The sequence below is a fragment of the Ailuropoda melanoleuca genome, chromosome 5 (genome assembly GCF_002007445.2).
Source record: "Ailuropoda melanoleuca isolate Jingjing chromosome 5, ASM200744v2, whole genome shotgun sequence".
Lineage (NCBI taxonomy): Eukaryota > Metazoa > Chordata > Mammalia > Carnivora > Ursidae > Ailuropoda > Ailuropoda melanoleuca.
Genome location: NC_048222.1, coordinates 101,495,978 through 101,523,851, shown reverse-complemented (window position 1 = coordinate 101,523,851; position 27,874 = coordinate 101,495,978). Strand labels below are relative to the sequence as shown.

The window sequence follows — 27,874 nt, the reverse complement described above, 5'->3', positions numbered from 1 at the left end:
GAGAAGCAGACTGACTCCTGCTGAGCAGGGAATCCGATGCGGGGCTTGATCCCAGGAGCCCGGGATCATGACCTGAGCCATAGGCAGATGCTTAATTGACTGAGCCACCCCAGCGCCCCTATTGATAACTTTTATTCTTTTTTTTTTTTTTTAAAGATTTTATTTATTTATTCGACAGAGATAGAGACAGCCAGCGAGAGAGGGAACACAAGCAGCAGGAGTGGGAGAGGAAGAAGCAGGCTCACAGCAGAGGAGCCTGATGTGGGGCTCGATCCCATAACGCCGGGATCACGCCCTGAGCCGAAGGCAGACGCTCAACCGCTGTGCCACCCAGGCGCCCCGATAACTTTTATTCTTAACCTTGACTTGATGGGAAGCATGACTCTTTGCTGGAAATAAATTACTCAAGGACCTTTCAAATTTGGTAAGTCACTTTGCAAGAACAAGAAGAGATTATGTATTTACAACAATCCTATGAGATAGATAGTGTCAGTGTCCTGTTTTAAAGATGAAGAAACTCAGAGAAGCATGGAGAAGCCAAGTGGTTTGTCTAGGGTCAAAAGCCCACACGTTTCACTCAGCCTTTCTTTGGTTCAGGTTCCTTGTCTATACAATGGGAGTTATAATACCTGCTTTACAGGGTTGTTTGGAAAACCAAATGAAACATTGTGTGAAAAGTGCCTGAAACAGAAACCTTTTTCAATGCATATTAATTTCTTTATTCCAATAGTGAAATGTATAGGATTCTGCTTATATATCACATGTGTTTCTTGTTTTAGTTTGTGTAATCAAAAGTAAGCTCTTCATGAATGAAAGTTTAAAATATTTTCTTGCAAACTGTTTATAGAGGGAGACGCTGCAAGGATCTGCTATCACAGATATGGAGAGTGGGAAGAAGCGTCCAGACACCATTAAAAGCATGAATGTGTAGTGTTGGTAAGGGCTTTTCTTTTATGTTCTTTATTCATCCCTCCCTCCCTCTCTCCCTTCCATCCTACCTTCCTTTGGCATGTAGTTGGACACATGTGGCTTCAAAGCATTGATCGTTTAAAAAGCCTTTCTTCCAAGTGCCCAGTAACAGCAGAAACTCTTAGGAGTATCAAAAGGACTTTCTCAAGAACCACTGCAGTTTTTAATGTCCAGAACTGAGAGTAAAGGAAGCAGAAATTCTCTGACAACCCTTCGTTGCTACCATGGTGTCCCCTTGGTATATCTAAACCAATAGCAGGACAGAAAAAGGAATTCAACTTTAACCCTTGGGAGTTAAGGATTGTTGGTTCTAGAGGTTGGAGGATTCCATGGATTTCATGCTTCAGTTGCTTTACTGACGACTGCAAGGTACAGGTGTGTGCTGTGGGCGGGGGACGCACAGGTCAGTAAACTGCTGGGCCGGCCCTGCAGGAAATGGTAGTGTAGCTAAGAAGGAAGATGTGCTGTGATCCTCTGTCTGCCTCTCCCTGCCCCACGAGCGCCCTGTGAGCTGAGGATTCTACTTTATTTTTTTTTATAATAATTTTTTGTTATGTTATATTAGTCACCATACAGTACATCCCCAGTTTTTGATGCAATGTTCCATGATTCATTATTTGCATATAACACCCAGTGTTCCATGTAATATGTGCCCTCCTTAATACCCATCACCAGCCTATCCCAATCCCCCACTCCCCTCCCCTCTGAAGCCCTCAGTTTGTCTCCCAGAGTCCATAGTCTGTCATGGTTCATTCCCCCTTCTGTTTACCCCCCCTTCATTCTTCCCTTCCTTCTCCTACTGATCATCCTGCTATTTCTTATGTTCCATAAATGAGTGAAACCATAGGATAATTGTCTTTCTCTGCTTGACTTATTTCACTTAGCATAATCTCCTCCAGTCCCGTCCATGTTGCTGCAAATGTTGGGTAATCGTTTTTCTGATGGCTTGAGTAATATTCCATTGTATATATGGACCACAGCTTCTTAATCCAGCCATCTGTTGAAGGGCATCTCGGCTCCTTCCACACTTTTTACCTGCGAATGCCTCCTGTCTGTCTGCCACAGGGGCCTGTCCTGAGAAGGCTTGCGATAAAAGGACCCTGACCAAAACAACTAAGCGTAGTGAGATAGACGGAAAAGCCGAGGGTAGATTTGGGAGTAACAAACACTTGTTTCGTAGAAAGCCTGCGGCTGTTTTTCAGTGCCGTTCATTTTAACCTAACACACATACCCCCCCCTTCCTCTCTCTGATTAACCACAGATGTTCCAACGTCTGGTGGAAGTTCTTCCTCTTGCACCTCCCCTGAATTCACATAGCACTTCGTTCATTCCTGGGGCACTTGGTTCCCAGTGAGGAGACATAACAAGACACGCTCCCTCCACCCACGTCCCTGGCTCCTGGTCACAGCGTCCTTGTACCTCATCGGTGCACAGTACGTGCTGAGTCTAATGAAGGATGGGGGGTGGATCATGGAGACGTGACATCGAGAGCGGCTGTGGAAATGCAATCAGGCAGGATTAGGATTGAGCAGAGAGCAGACTAGCAGGTGTTTCTGAGAGCAACAGTTAACTTCCTTTTACATATAGGAACTCCTTCAAAGTGACAGTGGTGAGCCAGTAGATAAAATGGTACCTGAAATACGTGGACATGTTGGTTCTCAAAAACAGAGACTTTAATTTTTTTTTTTTTTAAGGAAGGAAGGAAATATCACGAAGAAACCTATCTGTCTCAGCCTGGGGTTTATCGTGGGGGAATGAGGGAACAGCGTCTCCCCTGAGAATCTGTGATCATAGACCTGCCTTCACACAGGTTGGTGATCCCATGTATACTACTTCTATGGCTTGGGAAAACTACCGTCCAAGTCGTTTATTTGGGAATTTACTTATAGGAGTTCATGGTTGCTAGTAGCACCAGGACCTCTGACAGAAGCAGGTGCAAATCCCAGATGTTTCCTTAGAAGAGGTTGCTCCACAGATAAAGCCTCGTCCAACCTAAAAGGAGTCCACAATTTCAAAATCTCTATCAATATCTATGGAAATCACAAATTGGAATGATTTGATGCAGAAGGGAATAAACATGTTGAAGATGTTTAAAGATATAAAGATGGAATAAAAACCTGAGTAAAGAACAAGAAACAGAGATCTAGATGGATTTGGATAAAAACCAAATGAATTTCCATTAATTAAGTACATAATCATTGAAGTAAAAACTCAGTGGATCAATGAAACAGCAGGTTAGATACAATTAATGGAAGGTTAAAGAACTAGAAAATGGATTTGAGAAAATTATCTAGAATGCAGCCCAGGGAAAAGAGATGGAAAGTCAGAAGTTAGAAATATGTGGATAGAATAATAAGGTCTAACATTCTGTGTGGTTTAGAGCTCTGGAAGAGGGGGAGATAAAGAATGGGGAGAAGTGATGTCCAAAGAGCCTTTTTCAAGGTGAGGAAGCATATATATCCATAGAATCAAGGAGAATCGATCACTCCCAAACAGATTAAACAAAAAGAAATCCATACCAGAAACATCACAGTGCAACTGTCTAAAAACCTGAAACTAAGATCATAAGAGCATGTAAGGGAAAAGACAACATAGCAAGGTCAACAATTAGACTGATAGCAAACCTCCCAGTAGTAAAATTATTGGATGCCAGAAGATTGTGAGGTAGCATCCATGAGGTAAATGAGCATCATTCTAGAATTGGGTGCCCAGATAAACCATTACAGAATGGAGGTTATGCTGACCAAATACTTGATGAACAGACATATAGGAAAAGAGGATTAAGGGAAAAAAAAATAAAGGATATATTTAGGACAGTGTTTTTACCCACGTTATTTTTTTAATGTTATTTATTTACTTTTTTATTTATTAATGTATTTGAGAGAGGGAGTGCAAGAGACAGAGCACCAGCTGGGGGGGGGGAGGGATAGACGGAGAGGGAGAAGCAGACTCCCCACTGAGCAAGGAGCCAGATGCAGGGCTCCATCCCAGGACCAGGGGATCATGATCTGAGCCGAGGGCAGATGCTTAACTGACTGAGCCCCCCAGGTGCCCCTGACCCACATTCTTTTATGCCTGGCATTACTTGAGGCATATTTGAATCATTGAGCAAAATGATACATTGGCAGTTTTTTGGTTATAATCAAAAGCTTTAATCTGACCTGGTTTAAAAACAGTAACAGTCACATCCTGTTTCTCAAAGAGCAAGACCCTGGACCTTGGTGCTGACATCATTCTGATTAGGTGTGTTTATCAGCTTTGTTTTACTTACTAACACACGGTTAATTTTCTTTGGCCATTACAGAATGTCTTTTCAGATGCCAATTTGTTAACTTTAAAATATTAAAAGCAAGTTTAAATAAATAAATTGCTTTACTGTTTGAAGCTTCATAAGGTCTAGTGTACCTAAAGGCACACAATGAATTTTAAATTCCATTTCGTAGAACTGTGATTTTCCATTTAAAAAAAAAAAGGTGGACTACTTTGTTGTAGTTGTTAACTGAATTATTTAGAGATGCAATATGAAATGGATTGATAAGCTGATAATGGTTGGTGTAATAACTTCTGCACCTTTATATTAAAACCTCCAGGGTTTATACTCAATACTTTGGAATCTTTTAGAATCCAGGTCATTGGAAAAGTACAGTTTGAGGACCCTTCTGCATGTTTGGGGACTATATTGCCTCTATTAATTTTTCTATATAGTCATTTTTTTCTAAAATTGGGTGGATTAGCCTTTTCCTGGTCAAATTGCCAATTCCTCGTGTAACTCTATTTAATTTCTTAGGAAATTGAGGTTCTTTGTTGTAATATATTCTCGAGTCAAATCAAGCTTCTCAAGGGTAGGGCAGCCTCTTCCACTGCATGTGGAGAGAGAATGATGATAATTGTGTTATATAGTCAAAAGGAAGATCCATATTATCCATATTTAACGCTTCTTGGATCCCCCCGCCCCACTCACCATCCAGAATGAACCGAGGGCACAACTTTGCCATAATGAAGTTGTGCTCTGTAGTTTCAAGTCCGCACTCTGCCGTAAGAGGCTGCTTCTGAAGCCAGAACCCTTCATACTGGTTCTCAAATCCATGTCCCCTTTGGGTCTTGCCTCTTCCCCCCAGCAGACTCCGCCTTCCCTTCCTTTTCAAATCAGTTTATCTTTTACAGCCTAGCTTTTACTGAAATTGACCTTTATTTTCCTCTTTTCTTCTTCCAGCCATGAAGTAGTGTCCTTTGTAATCTTGGTTTTGCAGTATTTTGTGCAAATTGTACCCTATGGGTACTCAAGAGATTTCCGGTATTTATCATTATCTCTTACCACTTGTGTGACTTTGGGAGGTTTCATGATCTCTGAGCATCTGCTTTTTCTTCTTTGCATCCTCATAGGTTATTATGAAGATTAAATAAGAGAATGCAGGGGATACACTTGATTCAGTGTCTGGAAGGCCCCAATAAACATGTTACTTGAGATATGATGAATATTAGGAAAGGGAATATTGAGGGAGCCTAGGAGATTTATAGCTGGGGGCCCTCACCTGTGCTGAAGGGGACAATAAAGGTCCTCCAGAGGAAGTGACATTTAAAGTTGAGATGTTCAGGGTGAATATAATTTGTGTTCTGGAAAAAATATAAGGTTCCAAGTAGAAGAAACTAGAATGCATATTCCAGGTTCTGAAGTCATATTCCTGAAGGAATATAGGAACTGTGAAGTCCCAAATGGTGGGATGGAGAGAAAGAGCTGGAGGGTGGTGAAAGGTGGGCCTTGGGGAAGTAGGCAGGAGCCAGAGGGTGGAGGACTCTGAAGATTATGGTTAGGATTTTATACTTCACCTGACCACAAATGAAAAAACACTAAAGAAAGGTAAAAGAAGAGAAATGACACGATCAATGTAAGTTCTAAAGAGACCAATCTCTGGGCACCTGGGTGGCTCAGTCCATTGGGCATGTAACTCTTGGTTTCCGCTCAGATCATGATCTCATGGGTTGTGAGGTCGAGCCTCACATCAGGCCCTGAGATCAGTGGCAGTCTCCAGGTGATTCTCTCCCTCTGCCCCCCCCAACTCCCCTTCTCTCTTTCTCTTTCTCAAGTAAATAAATAAATCTTTAAAAAAACAGAGAGAGAGAGAGAGACCATTCTCCCTTGCATTTGGACAAGCTAATAAGAAAGACCTATTTCTCCCTTCTTTAGCTCCAGCAAGAAGTTCAAAACACATAAGCTGCAGTCCATATGTGGAAACGCTCACTGCCGGCCTGCCCCTTAATTGAAGTAAAATCCAAGCCAGTCTCCTTTCCCCACTCTCTCAAGCCATTTTTGGACCTGATTGAGAACCTTCCCTGCATGTCCAGAAAGCCTCATTATGTGAGCAATAAACCTTTTTCATATGCTGTTGGTGTGTGTGTGGCATCAAAATCAATCTCTACACCTGAACCAAATTCAGATGGTGGGGTCGGGGTGTCCATCATGCCTCCCGTGGTAACCACAACAATATGCATTATAAACATAAAAACTTTAACATATATATCACAAGTGAGAATGAGATTATACTATGAATATCTGATTTTTAAAATAATGTACTTTGAACAACGATGTCATTAAATGTTTTTCACAATATCATTTTCAACGGCAGTGTATTATACTAGTATATGGTGCAAATGGGCTAACCAACTTACAATTGGCATATATGTTGGTTCCAATATTTTTACAATTTACTTATTTTTATTTATTTTTTTACTATTTTAGTTTTTAAAGATTTATTTATTTATTTGAGAGAGAGAGAGAGCAGGGGTGAGGGGCAGAGGGAGAGGGAGGGAGAGTCCCAAGCAGACTCTGCACTGAGTGCAGAGCCTGACACAGGGCTTGATCCCACAACCCTGGGATCATGACCTGAACCAAAACCAAGACTTGGCTGCTTAACTGACTGAGCCACCCAGGTGCCCCCCCCCCATTTTTTACAATGTTAAACAAGCTACAGTGGTTATCCTTATAGCTAAACCTTCTTCATTTTCTTGGTTATTTCTTTAAGATAAGTTCTTTTAGTTTTAAGTATTAATAAATCATAATCACATTCAGCTCATTAGAGTAACATTTATGGAGCACCTGCCATATGCAGTTATTGGGGATCCTAAATACAAAAGACACCAAAATTGTTTTCAGTGAAGTACTATTATAATAAGGGATTCAGAAGAATTTTTTAGGTTAAAAACTGAATTGTTTTTTTAAATAACGACACCTAAAGCCAATAAATGTAGCCTCTTCACTTGTACAAAATTTGATAAAGTGTGAAGTTTGCCACATGGTGGCACTAATATATTTCTACTGAATTGTGCCGCGTTAATGAGAAGTTTTTTTCCTCTGTTGACTTAATTTTTTGGTGAATTATAACTGGAAAAATATTTAGGCTTAGTTTAACATTTGAAAAATTGGGTTACATTAAAAAACACAAGACAGGATTTTTATTTAAGAACCCAAATATTATCTATTCTTTCATAACCACAGAGCTTGACAGGTGATTTCCTTTTTAAAACACCAAAAATCATGGGGCACCTGGGTGGCTCAGTCCTTTAGCATCTGCCTTCGGCTCAGGGCTTGATCCCAGCGTTCTGGGATCGAGCCCCACATCAGGCTTCTCCACTGGGAGCCTGCTTCTTCCTCTCCCACTCCCCCCGCTTGTGTTCCCTCTGTCGCTGGGTGTCTCTCTCTCTGTCAAATAAATAAATAAAATCTTTAAAAAAAAAAAACACCAAAAATCAAATTATTGAACATGGGGTATACACACACACAAGCACACACACATATACATATATGTAAATGCTTATAAATATTATAAACATATATAATATTCGGGTTCTTAAAAATCCCGTCTTGTGTTTTTTTAACTTTAACTAATTTTCTAAATACATGTATATGTCTTATTGTGCGTGCAATAAGAGAGTGAAATATACTTTGCAGAGTTGGGTTTATTTTCTGATCCTGTGCCTAACAGCTTTTATGTTTTAAATTAGGCATCCTCAGTAGACCATTTCTCCTCTCCCCTACCCCAGAAAAATCTTAGGGGCAGGGAACTTTTATAAAGTATACTCTACCATTTACTCCGCTTCTTCCCATCCCAACCGTTCTGAATGCACCTAGGAGGTGTTACCTCCCCTCCTTCATAATTAGTGCTCTAGTGAGCGTCTGTTAATGACAGTTACACTTACATAATCAATTATTATGCCTTTCTGGTGAAATGACTTCTTTATCATTATGAAATGACCTTTTTAATTCCTGGTGGTAGTCTTTGCTCTGAAATTTACCATCTGATGCTAAAGTGGCCATGCCAACTTTCTTTTGAGTCTTCCTTTTTTTATATAATCTGACAATCTCTGCCTTTTAATTGGGATATTTAGACCATTTACTTTAATATGATTATTGATATAGTTAGGTTTAAATCTGTCATCTTGCTATTTGTTTCCTATTTGTCTCATCTAAATCTTTGTTCCCCTTTTTCTCTTTTTCTGCCTTATTTGAGATTAAGGTTTTTCTTTTCTTTTTTTTTTTTTAAGATTTTATTTATTTATTCGACAGAGACAGAGACAGCCAGCGAGAGAGGGAACACAAGCAGGGGGAGTGGGAGAGGAAGAAGCAGGCTCATAGCAGAGGAGCCTGATGTGGGGCTCGATCCCATAACCGCCGGGATCACGCCCTGAGCCGAAGGCAGATGCTTAACCGCTGTGCCACCCAGGCGCCCCAAGGTTTTTCTTTTCTTAATGATTCCATTATATCTCAATGGTTGGCTTTTTAGAAATAACTCCTTTTTTTGTTTGTTTTTTTATCTCAGTGGTAACCTTAGCACTTTTTTATCTGTTTAACTTAGCAGTCTACTTTCAAGTGAGACTATATTACTTCACATATAGTATAGTACAGCATAAGAAATTTACAATCACATGCTTCCATTTCTCCCCTTCTCTTTTGTGCTTTTTTTTTACATTTTACTTCTATATATGTTATAAACTCAACATACATCATTATTACTTAGTTTTATGTTATTATTTATTATTCATATTTTATTGGCATTATAATAATAAATTAATTTTTAAAGTGCTTTAAATGCTAAGAAAAAAAATCTTGTATATTTACCCATGTAGTTAACATTTCTGGAGCTCTTTAATCTTTTGTGTATATAGTGTTTCCACTGGTATAATTTTTCTTCTGCCCAAGGGACTTCTTTAACATTTAGAGTGTTATAATGTGGGTCTGCTGTTGGTGAATTCTTTCACTTTTGTATGTCTGGAAAAAAACCTTCATTTCACCATTGTTTTTGAAAGGTATTTTCCCTGAGTATAGAATTCTAGGTTGACAGGTTATTTTTCTTTCAGTACTTTAAAGTTGTTGCTCTACTGCCTTCTCACCATTGCTTCTGTTGAGAAATCTGCTGTCGTCCTTACATTTGTATCTTTACAGAAGAAGTGTTTTCTTGTCTGCTTTTTTTTTTAAGATTTTATTTATTTTGAGAGAGAGAGAGAGCAAATACAAGTGGGGGAGGAGAGGGGCCAAGAGAGAGGGGGAAGCAGACTCCCTGCTGATCAGGGAGCCTGACACAGGCTTGATCCCAGGACCCTGAGATCATGACCCAAGCCAAAGGCAGACACTTCACAGCCTGAGCCACCCAGGTGGCCCCCTTTTAAGATTTTAAGATTTTCTCTTTACCATTGGTTTTGAGCAATTGTATTATGATGTGCCTTTTCTTCATGTTTCTTCTGCTTGGTGCTTGTGATCTTCTTGCAGCTGTGAATTTATGGTCTTGTCACATTTGAAAATATTTTAGCCTTTACTTCTTCAAATACTTTCCATGACCCTCTCACTTCACTGGGACTCCAATTATACATATGTTATGTCACTTAGTTTTCCAGAAGCTCACTGATGCTGTCTTCATTTTTAAAATTCTTAATCTATTAAACTTTAGGATAGTTTCTATTGCAAGGTCTTAATGTTAACTTTTCTTCTGCATTGTTCACTCTGCCAATGTCACAAGCAATGTTTTATTCTTCTCAGGCTTGTAGTTCTCTTTAGAAGTGCAAATTCGGATCATTTTTGAGTTTGGGTTTGAGATCTGTTTTTTTGTGTTTTTCAACACATGGAATACAGTTATAGTAATGGTTTTAATGTCTTTGTTTGCTAATTTTAACACCTGTATCTGATGTAGGTGTATTTTAATTGATAGATTTTTCTGTCAACATGGGTCATCTTCTCCTGATTTTTTGCATGCCTGGTAATTTTGGATTGAATGTCAGACATTGTAAATTTACCTTGAGGGTTGGTGGGTATTTTCATATTCCTGTAAATATTTTTATTATCTTGGAATGTGATAAGTTACTTTGAAATTGTGTGATTCTTTTTGGTCTTGCTTTCCAGACTTGTTAAACAGGACCAGAGTAACAAATAGTCTAGGACTAATTATTTCCCACAATTGAGGCAAGTCTTTTCTGAACACTCTACCCACTTTCTTACAAATAATGAGGTTTTCCCAGTCTGTTAGTGAAAATAGTCACTATTGCCAGACTAAGTAGCCTCTTCAGATCCATGCATGGCTGGTTCTCAGCTGAGTTCTCAAGAGAGGCCCTATGCAGAGATCTGGAGTTCTCTGTGCAGCTTTTTCCCTCTGTACTCACCTGCCCTGTGAACTCTAATCAGCTCGGTCTCCCTAGACTCTCAGCTTCTCAACTCAGGGAATCTGCCAGGCTCCCCTGAAATTCCCTTTCCCAGTGTGTAGTCTGGAAACTCAGTCATAGTCTCATCTCATTTGTTTTACATCTCATAGGGATCACTATTCTTCATTGCCAGATGTCTAGTGTCTTGGACACTATTGTTTCATATATTTTGCCTGGTTTTTTGGTTGTTTCAGGTACTAGTGTAAATTGGGTCCAGGTTATTCCATCTTGTCCAGAGCAGAATTTCTACTTCCAAGTTTTTATGAGAGGTTTTTGTTAGTTTCTTCATATAATTTTGTATTTGAATCTATGCAGTAATCTTGAATTGTACTTTAGATTAAGTAGGGAATTAATTACTTTATCTCGAACACATACTATGTGAAGATTCTACCTATAATGGATGCATTATAAAATAAGTAATCAATTTTTGTGGGATTTTTTTCTCATAGTTTGGTTGGAAAAGCAATGGCTTTGATTTATTAGCACCTGAAAGGTAAGCCTAATAATCATACTAGTAATAATTTTACTCTTTAATTACATGATAGTAAAATTTACTTAAGCATTTCGGAAATTAAGATATATGTGTCTGGTAGGTCATTTTAAACTGAACATAATTGCATTTCTTTAATACTGCAGAGCTTTAAAGCTAAAGAAATATGTCTCAGACAGAGATTCAAGACATTTTATGAAACAAATTAACCATCATTTGTTGAATGCCTACCATGTGATAGGCACTTCTTAAAATTATTTTTTATTCTCACCATTCATTTATTAGGCAGAGGTTGTTGTCCCCATTTGAGAGATGAGCAAGTTGATATACAACAGGGTTACATAACTTTACCAAAGTTCCAGGGTGAGTTAAGTATTCACACAAGCTGGGTTCACACAAGTGAAACAATTAAAACTCAAAGTATTTTATTATCACGTGCTGATTACAGCTCTTAACTCTATAAAGAGCTTTAGATCTTCTAGATTTTTGAAGACTGAGTTTTAATAATAGATTTATTGATAACTTTTAGTCCATTAACTTATCAAATAGGATAGCAATATTCGATATGTTTTCTCTCCTATTCTATAAATAACATAATGACAACTTCATGTCACACTTCAAGCCTGATAATAACCTACATTTTGAAGCACTTGGCAATTTTCATGGTGCTTTCACATATTTTTATCTCACTCAATTCTCACAACTACCTTGGCTAATGCATTAGCCCCATTTTGCTTCAAGTCTATCATTTGGCCTACATTCTGAATTCTTAGACAGTATTTTTTCTGTTATCCCAAGCTAGCCTTTCTGCATCATTGGCTTACTTTACTGAAACAAAAGCAAAGTGGCACCCGTATAAAGTCACCAATTTTTTCCCCACTTTCATGACAATACTTAAGAAAAATGAAGTTTGATTTTGTAATTGGGTGGGTATTGAAAATTTTGCTTACCATATTGTCATTTTTGTTTGTTTCACAGCCTTACAGTCCAGCTCACTGAATGTGGTGCTTAGAGTATTGATGGAAAATTCATGGAGTGGTGTTTGATGCCAAACGGGTAGGGAAGTTTATATAACATGGCTTATAGTATCTATGTTTTAGAAATTTTATTATGTGTTTGTTATGTATTTCATTATTGTTTTTTTTTAATTTATACTGTTTCTTTATTTGTATTATGTACTGTTTTTGTATTGTGAAACACAAACTTTATATCCTAGGCATCATTATCTTATTAGGATCCAGAGCTAAGTTTCAGGAGAACTCTTTTTGGCACCTTAAAAATCATACTTTCCTAAGATAATATATAATATTTGATACTCCTATTTTCATGGTCTCTAGTTTATTATTAAGCTGACCTTTGTACCTGTTTTGAGTTGAGTTGTGTCCCACAAAGATAGGTTCAAATTCCAGGACCTTAGAATGTTACCTCATTTGGAGGTAGGGTCTCTACAGAGATAAGTCAAAATGAGATCATTAAGGTGGGCCTAATCCAATAGGGTTGGTGTTCCTATAAAAAAAAGTAGAAATTTGGACAGAGAGAAAAACACGCAGAGAGGGAAGACAACATGAAGACACACAGAGAGAATAGCACATGAACACAGGATTGGAGTGATGCATCTACAAACCAAGGAACACCAAAGATTGCTGACAAACCAGCAGAAGCTAGGGGAAGAAAGGAAGGATTCTCCCCCAGAGCTCAAAGAGAACATGGCCCTGCTTGTTTACACCTTGATTTCAAATCTAAACTCCAGAACGGACATAATAAATTTCTATTGCTTTAAGACACAGATTTTGGTACTTCGTTATGACAGCTCTAGGAAAATGATATAGTACCTAAAATAGAAATAGAGTCTTTCTCTTTAAGAACTAAATATACTAAATGTAATGGAACCTTGAAACACCAGGACCCCATTCCATCCAGGGCACTGTTGGGAGAAGGTTCTTGGTCCTGACTCCAGGAAGCTCCTACAGCGTGAGCCAGCTTACCAGTATGAAACTTACAACACCTAGACCTTTGCCTCTAGTGTAAATTAGGAATCTATAGATGACATTCTAGGCCCCTCTCAATCTAGACAGTGGTCTTTCCAGGCTTGTCTCCCATTCTTTCTCTGGTCCTTGTCCAGAGCCAGGCAGGTGCTGCACACTCTTCTTTCTAACTCTTCCTTCTCCTCTTCCTTGGCTGTCATATGGTACCAGACGAGTAGGAAGCATAAGTACATGAGGGTTATAGCACCAACGGGAAATGGGTCCTCAGCCCTTTGCTCTTCTGCCTCTGTATTTTATCTCTCAGAATGATCATCTGCTTTTGCAGTGGCTACCCTTACTTGGGAGCAGAGGACTTATCCAGGTAGATTTGTTTTTACCTATAATTTTATTCTTACCTCAAATTCATTGGCCTCTATGTAAGACTTGTACATTTTTGATGGTGTTGTGGTCAGTTTCCCACTGACGTAGACTCAGGTGGTCTTGGCTCTCTTCCATGTTCTCCCTTATCTCATCAATCACCAGTATGGTTAGTTTTCACTCCATAATATCCTTTATTTTCTTCATTTTATACTCATCCAAATTTGAGGGCTGTGATAACACCTTACCTGGATTCTGAGGGTTATGTGAATTCTGAAGCCTTGTAGTTGCTTTCCTCGCCTCTTGTTTCCAGTGTAACAGCTTTGCAACTGTAAGACAGATAGTTGATGTGCCAGAAATCTGACCTCCTAGATTTTATCATCTTGCTCTTATCTGTTCAACCAGATTGTAAACTCTTTAAGGGCATGGATCTTTGCATTTGTACAAATTTATCGGATGTATCACTTAGCCCAGAATAGCAATTAAAAAGCATGAACTCTCGAGACATTGCCTGGAATCCTGGTTCTATCACTTACCAGCTCTGGGAGATGGGACAAGTTACTCAACCTTTATGTTCCTCAATTTCACCCATCTATGGAGTAAGGAAAATGATAATGTCTATTCTCAGTGATTATTGCAGAAGGGGAGTGAATAAAGTGCTTAGAACAGTACCAAAAATATATAGTAATTTTTCGATAAAATGTGCATTATCTTATTGTTTTACACTTCGATGTTTATCAAATATTTGGAGACTAATGAAAGATAAATTGTGTTAACACAAGAGTAGAAGCATGCTTTGATTTTATCTGAACATCTGTTGCACCTCTCTGTTACAGTGATGTAATTCTGAGTCTTGTTGAGTTCTTTGAGTATAAAATAAGGATAATAATACCTACTCATAGGGTGGTTGTGAAGATTACTATAAATAGGTTGCTGTTGGTAAGGGCTGAATCCAGTGCCTGACACATAGTAAACACATAAGTGAATGGTACTCAGGAACACAGTAATAATGGTAGTATTAATAGTAGTGAGGCAGCCGTAGCAGTGATGGTAGTGGTAACGATAATAGTAATAATGGTAGTAGTGGAGACAGAAGTAGCATTTCATTTAGTTTTTTGTATGTATGGAACATAGCAGCAGTTGAAAACAGCTTGGGGGTATGTGAAGGAAAGACAAAGTTTTTCTTGACAATCTGAGAGAGGTGATAGTTGAAGTCTTGGGAAAGGTTAAGGTGGCTTGGAGTGGGAGGAGGACCACCACAGCAGAATCAGGGAATTTCAGGAAGGCAAGGAGAAATTTGAGGATAGTGGAGAGAGTATAGTTCAAATTCTTACCCAACCAATCCGGAGATAGTGGGAGGAAGAAAATAACTTCTAAGATGGAAAGCTGTGATTAAAGAGTGCCAAATAATAAGCAAAAGTGGTCAAGGAAGACAGTGATCTGCCCCACCCCCCCATTACAGTCATTTCTCAACCTTTTCCTCATCTCTCCATCTTACTCAGAATTCCTTTCCTTCTTTTTTTTTGTTTTTAAAGATTTTATTTATTTATTTGCGAGAGAGTGTGCGTGCGCGCACACGCACACACACACAGGAGCATTGTGGGGGGGCAGAGGGAACAGGAGAAGCAGACTCCCCGCAGAGCAGGGAGCCCAATGCTGGACTCCATCCCAGAACTCTGGGATCATGACCTGAGCCCAAGGCAGATGCTTAACTGACTGAGCCACCCAGGTGCTCTACATTTCCTTCTTTAACAGCTAAAAAAATTAATTTCATTAGATACATGTATACGTCTAATGTGTATATGTTTTATTTATTTATTTATTTTTTAATTTTATTCATTCATCCGACAGAGAGAGAGACAACCAGCGAGAGAGGGAACACAAGCAGGGGGAGTGAGAGAGGAAGAAGCAGGCTCCCAGCAGAGAAGCCCGACATAGGGCTCGATCCCAGAACACCAGGATCACGCCCTGAGCCAAAGGCAGACGCTTAACGACTGAGCCACGCAGGTGCCCCTAATGTGTATATGTTTTAATGCTATGAATAAATGCTACAGTCCATTAAAACCAGTTGGCAATACATCATGAAGAGAATATGGACATGCTAGAGAAAAACAAAAATGCTTTTCAATTTGAGGAGCGAAATACAGACTGCAAGTTAGATTATGAAGCTGAGAACATGCATTTGACAGGAAAGAGTGGAATGGACCTTTACTTAATGTATTTAGAATCCTTTGCTGAACTCTAGTATGTACCAGTATGTTAGAAAGAGAAAATTTTTTAAATTGGCGAATCCAGAAGTTATGTCCTAAATTATATATATATTTGAACATATATATATATATATATGTTCACTGTTACTTTCCCTGAAAATTATATTCTTCTAAGCATTTTTTAAAATATGAAGATTTTATCAAAAAGCAAATCTTAATTTTTGCTTCAGCAATTCAGATAATATTGACTAATGTCTATTCAATTTAGATTTATTTTTCAATGATTTAGTCATTTTGTTCCAAATGAAACATATTTTTCTTGGCTTCCTGCTTTTGCTATAAGCAGCCCACAAATGGTGTACCTCAAACAACATTCTTAGCAATTACAAATTAAAAATCATCCCTATTCAGCTACAGTAAGACTGTATTTATTTACTATTTCGATGTTTCTTTTTTCTGTCTCTGAGTACTGTTTTTAATTTTATTTATTTATTTGAAAGAGAGACAGAGAGGGTGAGCACAAGTGGGGGAGGGGGGCAGATGGAGAGGGAGAAGACTCCCTGCTGAGCAGGGAGCCTGATGTGGGGCTTGATCTCAGGACCCTGAGATCATGACCTGAGCCAAAGGCAGATGCTTAACCGACTGAGCCACCCAGGCGCCCCTGTGTACTGTTTTTAAATATACAGTTTAAACAAAGCATTCAATACAATGTAAAGTATAACCACTGTTGTACTTTAGATAATATGTAGAACGAGAATTGATCTACAGCCTTTTCTCTAAGAAGAATCCCAAGGATACTATCTTAGGCACTTTCCTTATGCTTGTTGTTATTGCCATTAAGCATCGCACATGGCCTTTTAAAATTTATAATTTCTATTTATGATGCTTAAAAATGTAGTGGTCATAATGCAGTGTAAAATAGCTTCAATTAATATATTTATTCTTTTTCCACTTCAGTCTTTAAAAAAATAATAATAAACTCCCAGTGAACCTTTTCCCTGCAAATGACCTGATACGACATATTTGAACTTACAGTGAACTTTCACATGAACTTTCAGTTATCCTCTGAGAAATATAACAGATGGAAAATAAGCAGATTTTTCAAATATTTTCAGATGCAGTACTTTGACATGTTTAACAGAGACAACAAGGCTGACTATCTCTCTCCAGTGTTTACTTTGCTGACTTTATTGTATTGCAGGCTGTTTTGTTACATTATATGCCTGAATTAAGGTGTTCAGCCACATTTTTGTTTGCCCAGCATCTTGATTTTAAAGCAGTACTTGTATATATGTTTAAAGATGTAGCTAATTGGGTCATAAATATAACAAATATTAAGAGAACTTTATTGAACTTATTGAAATAATATTGCTTCAAATCCTAGATATGAGGGCCTTTTAAAGACCCTTTTCAGATTTCAGAATATGAATCAGCTATAATTTCTTTCACTTTGAATAGTTTGTTGCTAGAAATTCAGTTCGAAAACCACAGGGTTTTTGAATGGTCATTTGGGACAAGAGGAGGGAAATTAATGGAGCACCAACCAGTGTTTACTACTGCAAACATATGAGTTAGGCTGCTCAGAGGTATTTCATCTTTGCAATTCTCTTGCCCAAGTAGTTATCTTACTCACTTTGCACAAGAGGAAGGGGAGACAGAGAGGTTGAGTAATTTGCCTGAGAAGGCACAGCTAAACTGGGGAAGAAAATCTGGGTCTCCCAGACTTCCAGTTCCTTTCTCTTGTAACACATTCATGCTCCCAGGAGCAAGATGTTTTTTTCGGTCAAATCAATGCTAAAGAGAAAAGTGTGATAACGCTGTAAGATTTCTAGAAGCTTTGTTTTGAGAATTTAAAGAGTTTATTTCTTTGTATTTGTTGCATAATATTGTTACATAGATTAGATATAAAACTTTCAGAATGCTCTCAGTGACATGAAGATAGTAACTGACATTTTTTGCTTCTCTGAAAATTTCCTGTTGTTTGCAAAAAACTATGCATCTATTACATTTACTAAATAATGTAGGCATGTATAATACTCATCCGCTGATATGCATCTCCTTGCTGAGAATCAATTCTTACTAACACCCACTTTATTCTCAGACCACAATTTCTTCATCTTGAGTAGTGTTTTAGATGTTGTTTAGTTCAGAGAGAGATTATACTTAATGGACATAGATATGTGTAAAAGAGCACACAAGTGCATTTATAAGATCAGAATGCGAACTGTATTAAGCTGTAATTAGCCCATCTTTCCTGGCACTTGGTGAGGCAAATAAAGATCTCTCCATTTCACTGGATGCACTCAGAAGCCTAAAAGGCCAATGGTGATCTTGTCAGCGATGTAGTGTAAATGGATAGCAAGTTAAAGTAAGTTGTTACTCATTTTAAGGGAATTTCTAATACTCTCCTTTCTTTAACTTTTTAGTTCATTTTTAAAAGCAGCTTTTTATTAAAAGTAAAGAACAGATTTTGTATTAAAATAAGTGATCCTGTTCTTCTCTCCAATTTTTAGGTAGTAAATGTGGAGCAGTGCAGATTCAAGGAGCAAAAGGTCTCTTTCTTCTTCCTTTTACAGTTGACCTTTGAACAACACTGGTTTGAACTGCACTGGTTCACTCACACGTGGATTTTTTTTTGGATGAATACAGTACTTTGATGAATACTGTAGGTAGCTGTTCTGTTTCTTATAATTTTCTTAATATTTTCTTTATCTTTATTTTGAGAATATATTCTACAGATAACACAATATATGTTAATTGACTGTGTATGTTATTGGTAAGGCTTTCGGTCAGCAGGAGGCTATTGGTAGTTTGGCTTTGGGGGAGTCAAAAGTTCTACGTGGTTTTTTTTTAGAGATTTTATTTGTTTGCTTGCCAGAGAGCACACAAGCAAGGGAAAGCTGCAGAGGGAAGGGAGAAGCAGGCTCCCCACCGAGGGGAACCCGATGTGGGACTGGATCCCAGGACCCTGAGATCATGACCTGAGCCGAAGGCAGAGGCTTAACCGACTGAGCCATGTGGGTTTTTGACTGCATGGGGGATCAGTGCTCCTAACTCCTGTCTTCTTCAAGAGTTAACTATATAAGGTCTTTTCTCCTGTGTTATTTTGTTGCCTGTTTACAGGTTCTGGGGAGAAAACACATAAAGTTCCCTCTGTATTAGATATGGTATTTAGTTAGGGATAAAGTTATGATTTCCTGTAGAAAGTAGGCAGGAAACATGGTAGGGAGATAAGTCCACAGACTCTCTTTGATTTCTTGATATTGGTTAAAACTACTTGGTATGTGTAAATTCCGAAACTTACAATATTGCAATTCCTTAGATTTAGGGTAGTCATTATTTGTCCAAAACTAGGTGCGTATGGTGGCATCATGATTATCAAGCATCATAGAGAAGGACTGTGGAGTAGGTATTGAAGTATCAATTCACAGAACATATATCTGTATATTAAAAATAATGTTCCTTTTTTAGATATGCTAGGTCCATGACAGAAAACAGAATTTAGGCTTACATGNGAGTAGGTATTGAAGTATCAATTCACAGAACATATATCTGTATATTAAAAATAATGTTCCTTTTTTAGATATACTAGGTCCATGACAGAAAACAGAATTTAGGCTTACATGCTTTTTTTTTTTTTAAAAGATTTTATTTATTTATTTGACAGAGATAGAGACAGCCAGTGAGAGAGGGAACACAAGAAGGGGGAGTGGGAGAGGAAGAAGCAGGCTCCCAGCAGAGGAGCCCGACATGGGGCTCGATCCCAGAATGCCGGGATCATGCCATGAGCCGAAGGCAGACACTTAACGACTGAGCCACCCAGGCGCCCCCTTACATGCTTTTTTATCTTATTGCTTTAAAACAGATTCTGAAAGCTATAAAATGATACTGCCCCTCTAAATAAAGTGACAGTTTTAAAAAGCATACTGTTTACATAGTTATAAGTATACTAGTTCCATTTTTTTTAATTGCAAGTGACAGAAATGTAATTCAAACTAGCATAGAAAAGGGTGGCAGTCACATGCAAACATAAACACACATATTTAGATTATATTGTATACTATTTTTGCATCTTTTTAAAAAATATAACATTAGGAGCATTTCCTCATGATTAAATGATTTTATTTTTCACCTTCTTTTATTTACTTTCTTACATTATTTCAGAAGTGCTCTATAGCATTCCATTATCTGCATATATCGTAGTTTATTTAACCATTCCATTCTTATTTAACATTTAGATTGTTTCCAGTAGAGTGTTTCCAAAGTCTCCGCCATGGAGAAGCAAAAACCTAATTGGAAACTTAGAAGTAAACTTTAAAGCCCCAAAAATATTTCTGTAAATTTAGAAATATAATCTTATACCCACACACACAATTTATTATTAATGCTTTCACTTTACCTCTATGAAGGTCATTATTTCATTTAGGAAAAGATAACTCCATTTACTTATACACTTAGACAAAATAGTTTCTAATCAATAGTTATGTGATCCAACTGGTCAGAATGGCTAAAATGAACAATTCAGGAAACAAGAGACGTTGGCGAGGATGCGGAGAAAGGGGAACCCTCTTACACNCCATTATTTCATTTAGGAAAAGATAACTCCATTTACTTATACACTTAGACAAAATAGTTTCTAATCAATAGTTATGTGATCCAACTGGTCAGAATGGCTAAAATGAACAATTCAGGAAACAAGAGACGTTGGCGAGGATGCGGAGAAAGGGGAACCCTCTTACACTGTTGGGAATGCAAACTGGTGCCGGCCACTCTGGAAAATAGTATGGAGGTTCCTCAAAAAGTAAAAAATAGAACTTCCCTATAACACAGCAATTGCACTACTGGGTATTTTTCCAAAGGATTCAAAAATAATGATTCTAAGGGGCACCTGCACCCCAATGTTTATAGAAGCAATGCCCACAATAGCCAAAATATGGAAAGAGCCAAGATGTCCATTGACAGATGAATGGATATATATACCACCTCTTCTTTTTTTTGTTTTTGTTTTTTGTTTTGTTTTTAAAGATTTTATTTATTTATTTGACAGAGAGAGAAAGACAGCCAGGGAGAGAGGGAACACAAGCAGTGGGAGTGGGAAAGGAAGAAGCAGGCTCCCAACGGAGCAGGGAGCCCAGTGCGGGCCTCAATCCTAGGACCCTGGGATCACACCCTGAGCCAAAGGCAGACGCTTAATGACTGAGCCACCCAGGCGCCCCATACCACCTCTTCTTTATTCATATATACTGGCATATTACGCAGCCATCAAAAAGAATGAAATCTTGCCATTTGCAACGATGCGGATGGAACTAGAGGGTATTATGCTAAGCAAAATAAGTCAGTCAGAGAGACGAATACCATATGATTCCATTCATATGTGGAATTTAAGACACAAAACAGATGAACACAGAGGAAGGGAAGGAAAAATAAAATAAGATAAAAGAAAGGGAGACAAACTGTGAGAAACAACTTAACTCTAGGAAACAAACTGAAGGTTGCTGGAAGGGAGGTGGGTAGGGAGAAAGGGTAAGTGGATGATGGGCATGAAGGAGGGCACGTTGTATGATGAGCTCTGGGTGTTAAATGCAACTGATGAATCACTAAATTCTACCCCTGAAACTAATAATACACTGTATGCTAACTAAATTGAATTCAAATAAAAAATGAAAAAAAACTGTTATGTGATCCATTCTCGGGCATATTATTGTTGGGATGGATTAGTATCATTGTTCATATTCGTAACCTTGTGTTGGCAGGTGCGTGCTTGTTCCTGTGATGAGTTCGGAGCAACTGCCATCTGCGCAATGGGAGGTCTGAAACTGAAAAGGGAAGGGGAAGACTGAATGTATTCTGAAAAGGTTTGTACGTGAAACAAAAAGACGGGTTTTCCAGTTTAAATTTAAAGCATGTTAATGATCAAATTATTTCCCAAGGATCATTGTTATGATGACTTAACATTTTCCCCTAATGTATTTATATATCCACTCAGTACATTATATGGTAAATGGGGGGTGCTGTTCCCGATACACGAGCCCCGCCCCCACAGTTTTACAGTTTTGTATGCTCAGATAAACAAGTAAGGATTAGGAGAGTTTTATGGATACTAGCTTCTACTTGAAAAGCTACACATTTTTTTCTCTTAACCTAGAGATGATGTTTGGAAAGGTAACAGGTGATAAAGCAATAGCCCCTTCGACAGATCATATGGTACATCCAACAGTTTTTGTCTCTGGAGAGCACTTAGTTCGTGCCAGAAAGTTCTCTTTTCTTTAAACATATCCAGATAAAGAAATGTCATATTTTTGTAGCCAAATTTAAATATTTAACAACTTTTATAAAATTTCTGATGCTGGAACAAAATCATTTACATCTTACTTACAGTAGTGATGTTTCCTACCATGTCATGTGGTTAAAGATTCAAGTCCCTATTAATAAAAATATTTAAGCGTTGATGACAGATATGAAAAGACAAACTAGTGCTAACACTTTCTTTAATAGGGACAGACTCATATAAGATGATTTCATTCTTTATCAACAATGTTGATCAAAAACATTTAAAAGTACAAAATATATAAGCAGGAAAATGAGTGAAAATACCCTGTGATCCCATCACTTCATAGAGAGTCAAAGTGTATATGAATGAAAGATTTAAGATAATTACAGTCTGCATTTTTAAGACTACCTACATTATTAATTAATTAATTAGTTCTGTTTTCAGCCTTTGAGTCCCTTACTACATGGTAGTGACTTCTGGGTATATAGTTATGAGTAGGTCAGACAAGGTAGCTTTTCTCGTGGAGTTTGGTATATGGATAGACATTAAGCTGATAACCCACAACTAAAGAATTGAAAAATACTTTGAAGAAATATTAAAGAGTATTATGAAAAAGAATAATGCAGGAGCATGATTTAGTTCTTTTTTTTTTTTTTAAAGATTTTATTTATCTATTTGACAGAGAGAGAGAGAGAGACAGCCAGCGAGAGAGGGAACACAGGCAGGGGGAGTGGGAGAGGAAGAAGCAGGCTCCCATCTTGAGGAGCCCGATGTTGGGCTCTATCCCAGGACCCTGGGATCACGCCTTGAGCCGAAGGCAGATGCTTAATGACTAAGCCACCCAGGCGCCCCCATAATTTAGTTCTAACAGCTAAGGAAGGCTTTACTAAGTGATGTTTGAACAAGGAAAGCTGAAAGATGAGCGCCTCCTTGGCAGCTAAATAAAATAAAAGCCATGAAAACTTATAAATAAAATAAGTTTATTTTATAAACTTATAAACTTATAAAATAAAAGCCATAGCTCTAAGTCACAATATCTAGACATATTACTCAGTAAATATTGTTGAACGAATGAATGACTGGTCTAAAAATCAGAAAATAAAGCAAACATTAAAACAGAAAGGATAAAACAAGTTTTCACAAGTTAAGTCTAAATCAGTTAGTTGTACTAATAGATGTAAATGCTATAAACTACTCAATTAAAAAATAAAGTCTCTTAGAATAGATTAAAATCAAAGAAGTCGCTACCATGTGTGCCAGGCACTGTTCCGAGTTCTCTGTTTGGGTTTTCATTTAGCCCTCACCACAACCCTTTTAGGTACATCTGTTAGTATTTCTGTTTTGTAAGTGAGGAAACTGGACACAGAGAGGTGGAATAATTTGTGTATGGGCAAACAGCCAATGAGGGGCAGGGCCAGATTATGAACTCCCTATAGTCCAGTTCTAGCTTCTGAACTTTTAACCTCTAGGAGCAAGAGTTTCATTTTAGTGTAGAACCGTTGAGAAAGATCTACAACCTTTGTAACTGAATTATGACGGCTTGACTAACATAAAAAAAGATAATTTATTAAATTTTCAAAAGAGAAAAACAATATTATTATTTATAATCCCAGATATATTAAAATAAAATGGCTCAGTTTTCTGTGTCATAATCTTTATTGACACTCTTTTCTATTTAGGAATTTTCTCTTTTATACAAAATAGAAAGCTCAACAAGATATTGGCCAAATATTTCATTTTGACAAACTTTTTAGAGGATTCTTGGTTTCACAATTTTTGCAGTCTGTTATTCATTTCATTTTATAAAGCCCTCCCCGCCAATTCCAAGAACTCCTGTGTTTTATTTTGTAGACTAGTGTGGGGTAAGGTGAAGATTTAAACTTAAGGGCTATTTAGAATTATTTGAGAAATTTTAGATGCTTGATAAAACCCAGAAACAGGAAACAGGTGTCCAAGTGTAGATATTTCACTCTACAGAGAAATATGTGCTCTATTAGTGGCTAGGGTTTAAAAGATTTAAAAGATTTAAAGGTTTTAAAGATTTTATTTATTTATTTGACAGAGATAGAGACAGCCAGCGAGAGAGGGAACACAAGCAGGGGGAGTGGGAGGAAGAAGCAGGCTCATAGCGGTGGAGCCTGATGTGGGGCTCGATCCCATAACGCCGGGATCACGCCCTGAGCCGAAGGCAGATGCTTAACCGCTGTGCCACCCAGGCGCCCCTTTATCACATTTTTTAAATTGGAGTACAGTTGACGTCCAGTGTTTCAGGAGTACAACAGAGTAATTCAACGCCTCTATACATGGTGCTCTGCTCGCCACAAGTGGGGCTACCCTCTGAAAGCCAACTTTTATCTGTTGTTGGAAAGAGCTTTGCATTAAAGGATGGTTGAAAACAGTAGCTGTGTCTATCTTTCATGGTGTTTCCATGAAGCTCAATTTAGTCACATAATTAAATTGTCACATAGATTCATTAAGTTGGCTTTAGACTGAGAAATTGACAGTAAACATAATGGGAAAAGAAGTTTGCTTTAATTATTGGTCATTAAAATAATTATATCTCGTATTTGTCCTTGAAATGTTTCACATCTGATGCCATATTGTTTCATCATAGGAGCTCTGGGAAGCAGTTAAGAAGCTGATATGATCTGCATTTTATTAAAAAGGAAAATTAAGTTATGGGGAAACGAACTGACTTAATGAAGGACAAGCAGGTCTTTAGAATAACAAGCAGATCGAGACCTTAGACTTCCACTCCTTTCTAGTGACCTTCCAAATGACCACACCTTTCAAAGAAGGCGATTGCTAAATCCTTAAAATTCTCAACTAAGACATTGTTACTTACATACTTATGTACTTTAATTCTTTCAAACTAGGATAACTGACTCATCCTATAATAAGCTATCCAATGGCTATAGGTCATATATGGTGTAGATGTTCTTTAACAGAAATTGAGCTGTAGCCATGATATATATATCATTTAAAATCATCTGTCATGGGGCATCTGGGTGGCTCAGCCGGTTAAGCATCTGCCTTTGGCTCCAGTCATGATCTTAGGGTCCTGGGATCGAGTCCCGCATCAGGCTCCCTGCTCAGTGGGGAGCCTATTTCTCCCTCTCCCTCTGCCTGCTGCTCCCCCTGCTTGTATCTTTGCTTGCTCGCTCTCAAATAAATAAAATTTTGAAAAATTCATCTGTCATATGAAGAAAATGGTAGGCATCAATTAAATAACAGAGAGGGAAAATGGAAAAAAAAACACAGGGATTTTACAAATACAATTTTAGTGATTCTTTCAAGCTATCATTACCATGTGTCAAGTTGTATTCCTCAGATAAAACTTATTATTATTAATTTATGAAGGACTGAGAGTGTTATCACTTTATAAGGTATTTATTTTTGTGAACATGCATGGCATAATTGGGAAAACCTGTAATATTAAACTCTTTATAGTGATCATGCAAATCAGAGATAATTATATGGTCCAGAAAAATATCTTCTTTCATGGTATGCAAATGCAGGCTCATGTCATATTTTGACGTATAAATTTGTTAATTTCTACCCTTTGTTAATAGGGTCCTTGAGAAGTAGTCTTTTGACTTTCAGTACATCATAAACAGAAGGCAGCAGTGGAAATTTTTTCAGGAGAAATTGCACAAGCAGGGACTAAAATGGGTAAATATGCATATTTTTACAGTTATAGCTGTAAGAATCCCTTACTTTATTATCACTATCATTAACTATAATATTCACTAGTTGGCCCTTCTGAACTTGGCAATGTGTGCCAAGGGTCATGCCATATTCATAGCCCTTTTGCCTTTCAGGATTTGAATACCTTTAAACATTTTTTGTATACATACTCTTTCTCATAATATTTATTTCAGGTTGATCAAAAATTTTTAAACGTCTTGACATTAAGTATGGCCATATATATTTGCCCATTACGTGTATGGTTTAGGGAATAGTCCCAAACAGAGCAACCTGGTAAATGTTATCTCAGATTTGCTCTGCCCATGTCATCACCCCCATCCTGTGTCCCATTACCCCCACATTAGGATCCCATTTCCCCAGACCAGTCCCTTCTTCCTTAGTGCCCTCTGAGCAGGTCTCAGGGTGTGCTGTGCTGTGCCGCCTCCAGCACACAGGATTTCTTTCCTACATTGCTTTTGCCTTCCCCTCACAAATGGAACAGACCTGCCATGATCACAGGAACAGGCCTCTCGAGGCTTCTGTTCTGCTAACCCAATGAACTCATCCATTCATTGGGCCATAACATTTGAAAGGCTTTGAATTCCTACACTGCGCAGATGGAGAAATTGAGACTGAGAGAGGTGAAGTGGGTAGAAGGAGAGAAGGTAAGAACCCTCCTTTGGTTCCCAAGAAGAGAAATAAAACTTTCTAGAAATGTTAGTGTCATGGGAAAAAGTTCTCTTCTATTTCCACTTCTTTGCTCTTTCTCTACCAATGTTTAAAAATGGAGGGAGAATTGAATTTTGACTATGCAAGACTTGTATCTTAAAATTAATAAAACAAAGCCAGAATCAATCAGTGGGACTACATTAAACTAAAAAGCTTCTGCACAGCAAAAAATGACCAACGAAATGAGATGGCAACCTATGGAATGGGGGAAGATATTTGCAAGCCATCTATCTGGTAAGGGGATAATATTCCAAATATATAAGGAACTTTTTGCAACTCAATAGGAAAAAACAAACAAACAATCCAATTAAAAAATAGGCAGAGGACTTTAACAGATATTTTTCTAAAGATGACATATAAATGGCTGATAAAGGTATGAAAAGGTGTTCAACATCAGTAACATCAGGGAAATGCAAATCAAAACCACAGTGAGATATTACCTTACACTTGTTAGAATGGGTATTATCAAAATGAGATAACAAATGATACAGAGAAAAGGGAACCCTCTTGCACTGTTGGTGGGAATGTAAATTGGTGCAGCCACTCTGGAAAAGAGTGTGGAGTATCCTCAAAATATTAAAACTAGAGCTACCCTATGATTCAGCAATCCCACTTACAAAGACATATTCCAAAATAAAATCCCTATATCAAAGATATATCTGCACCCCCGTGTTCATTGCAGCAGCATTTACAATAGCTGTGACATGGAAACAATCTTAAGTGTCCATCAACAGATGAATGGATAAAGAAAATGTGGTATATATACACAATGGAGTATTATTCAGCAATAAAAAAGAAGGAAATCCTGCCGTTTGCAACACTATGAATGGACCTTGAGGGCATTATGCTAAGTGAAATAATTCAGATTGAGAAAGACGAATACTTACATGTGAAACCTAAAAACAATAGAGACTAGAACAATGATCGTCAGGGGCTGAGGTGCAGAGGGAAATGGGGAGATGTTGGTCTAAGGTTATGGTACAAGTTCCAGGGATCTGATGTACAACGTGGTGACAATAGCTAACAATACTGTATTATATACTCCAAAGTTGCTAGGAGAGGAGAGCTTTTACTTACCATTACAACAGCAAAATGGTAATTCCATGAGGTGGAAGATGTGCTAACTAACCTTATTGTGGTAAACACAATATATACAAACATCAAATCATCATACTACTCGCCTTAAACTACACGATGTTATATGTCAGTTCTATTTCAATAAAGCTGGATATAAATTAAAACGAGAAACACGTTATGGAAATAGCAGAGGCGTATTCACCATAAAGCTAATGAAGTTTAACCTCCAGGCCCCTCACTTATCTGGGCCCCTTCCAACGCATTACCATGGTGCTCACTAGTCAGGTGTTTCTGTAAATTTGATAAGAGTAAGATATTTTATCTGCAAGACAATTATTATCTCTTTCCACCTCAACTACCCTTTCGCCAGACTTTTCCAGATATACTTATGTGCCTCCCAGGCTGTTCTCTGTGT

The 27,874-nt window shown here is 37.9% G+C and overlaps 1 protein-coding gene across 18 annotated transcripts in view; it reads left to right on the top strand.

The window, feature by feature from the left end:
• The first annotated feature begins 221 nt into the window (after nt 1-221).
• Nucleotides 222-27,874, top strand: part of LOC105241517 — a 35,784-nt gene continuing 8,131 nt past the window's right edge. For 2 of the 18 annotated variants that reach the window (XR_004625800.1, XR_004625799.1), the window contains exons 1-7: nt 222-424; nt 848-936; nt 2,664-2,779; nt 11,103-11,146; nt 12,122-12,199; nt 21,449-21,550; nt 25,539-25,638. The gene's annotated coding sequence lies outside the window, so the exon portion shown is untranslated. Of the gene's footprint in view, nt 425-847; nt 937-2,663; nt 2,780-4,171; nt 4,213-6,154; nt 6,326-11,102; nt 11,147-12,121; nt 12,200-15,336; nt 15,390-15,428; nt 15,493-18,232; nt 18,361-21,448; nt 21,551-25,538; nt 25,639-27,874 lie in introns of those variants that run through there. The other 16 variants (XR_004625806.1, XR_004625804.1, XR_004625802.1 and 13 more) reach the window with 15 other exon arrangements.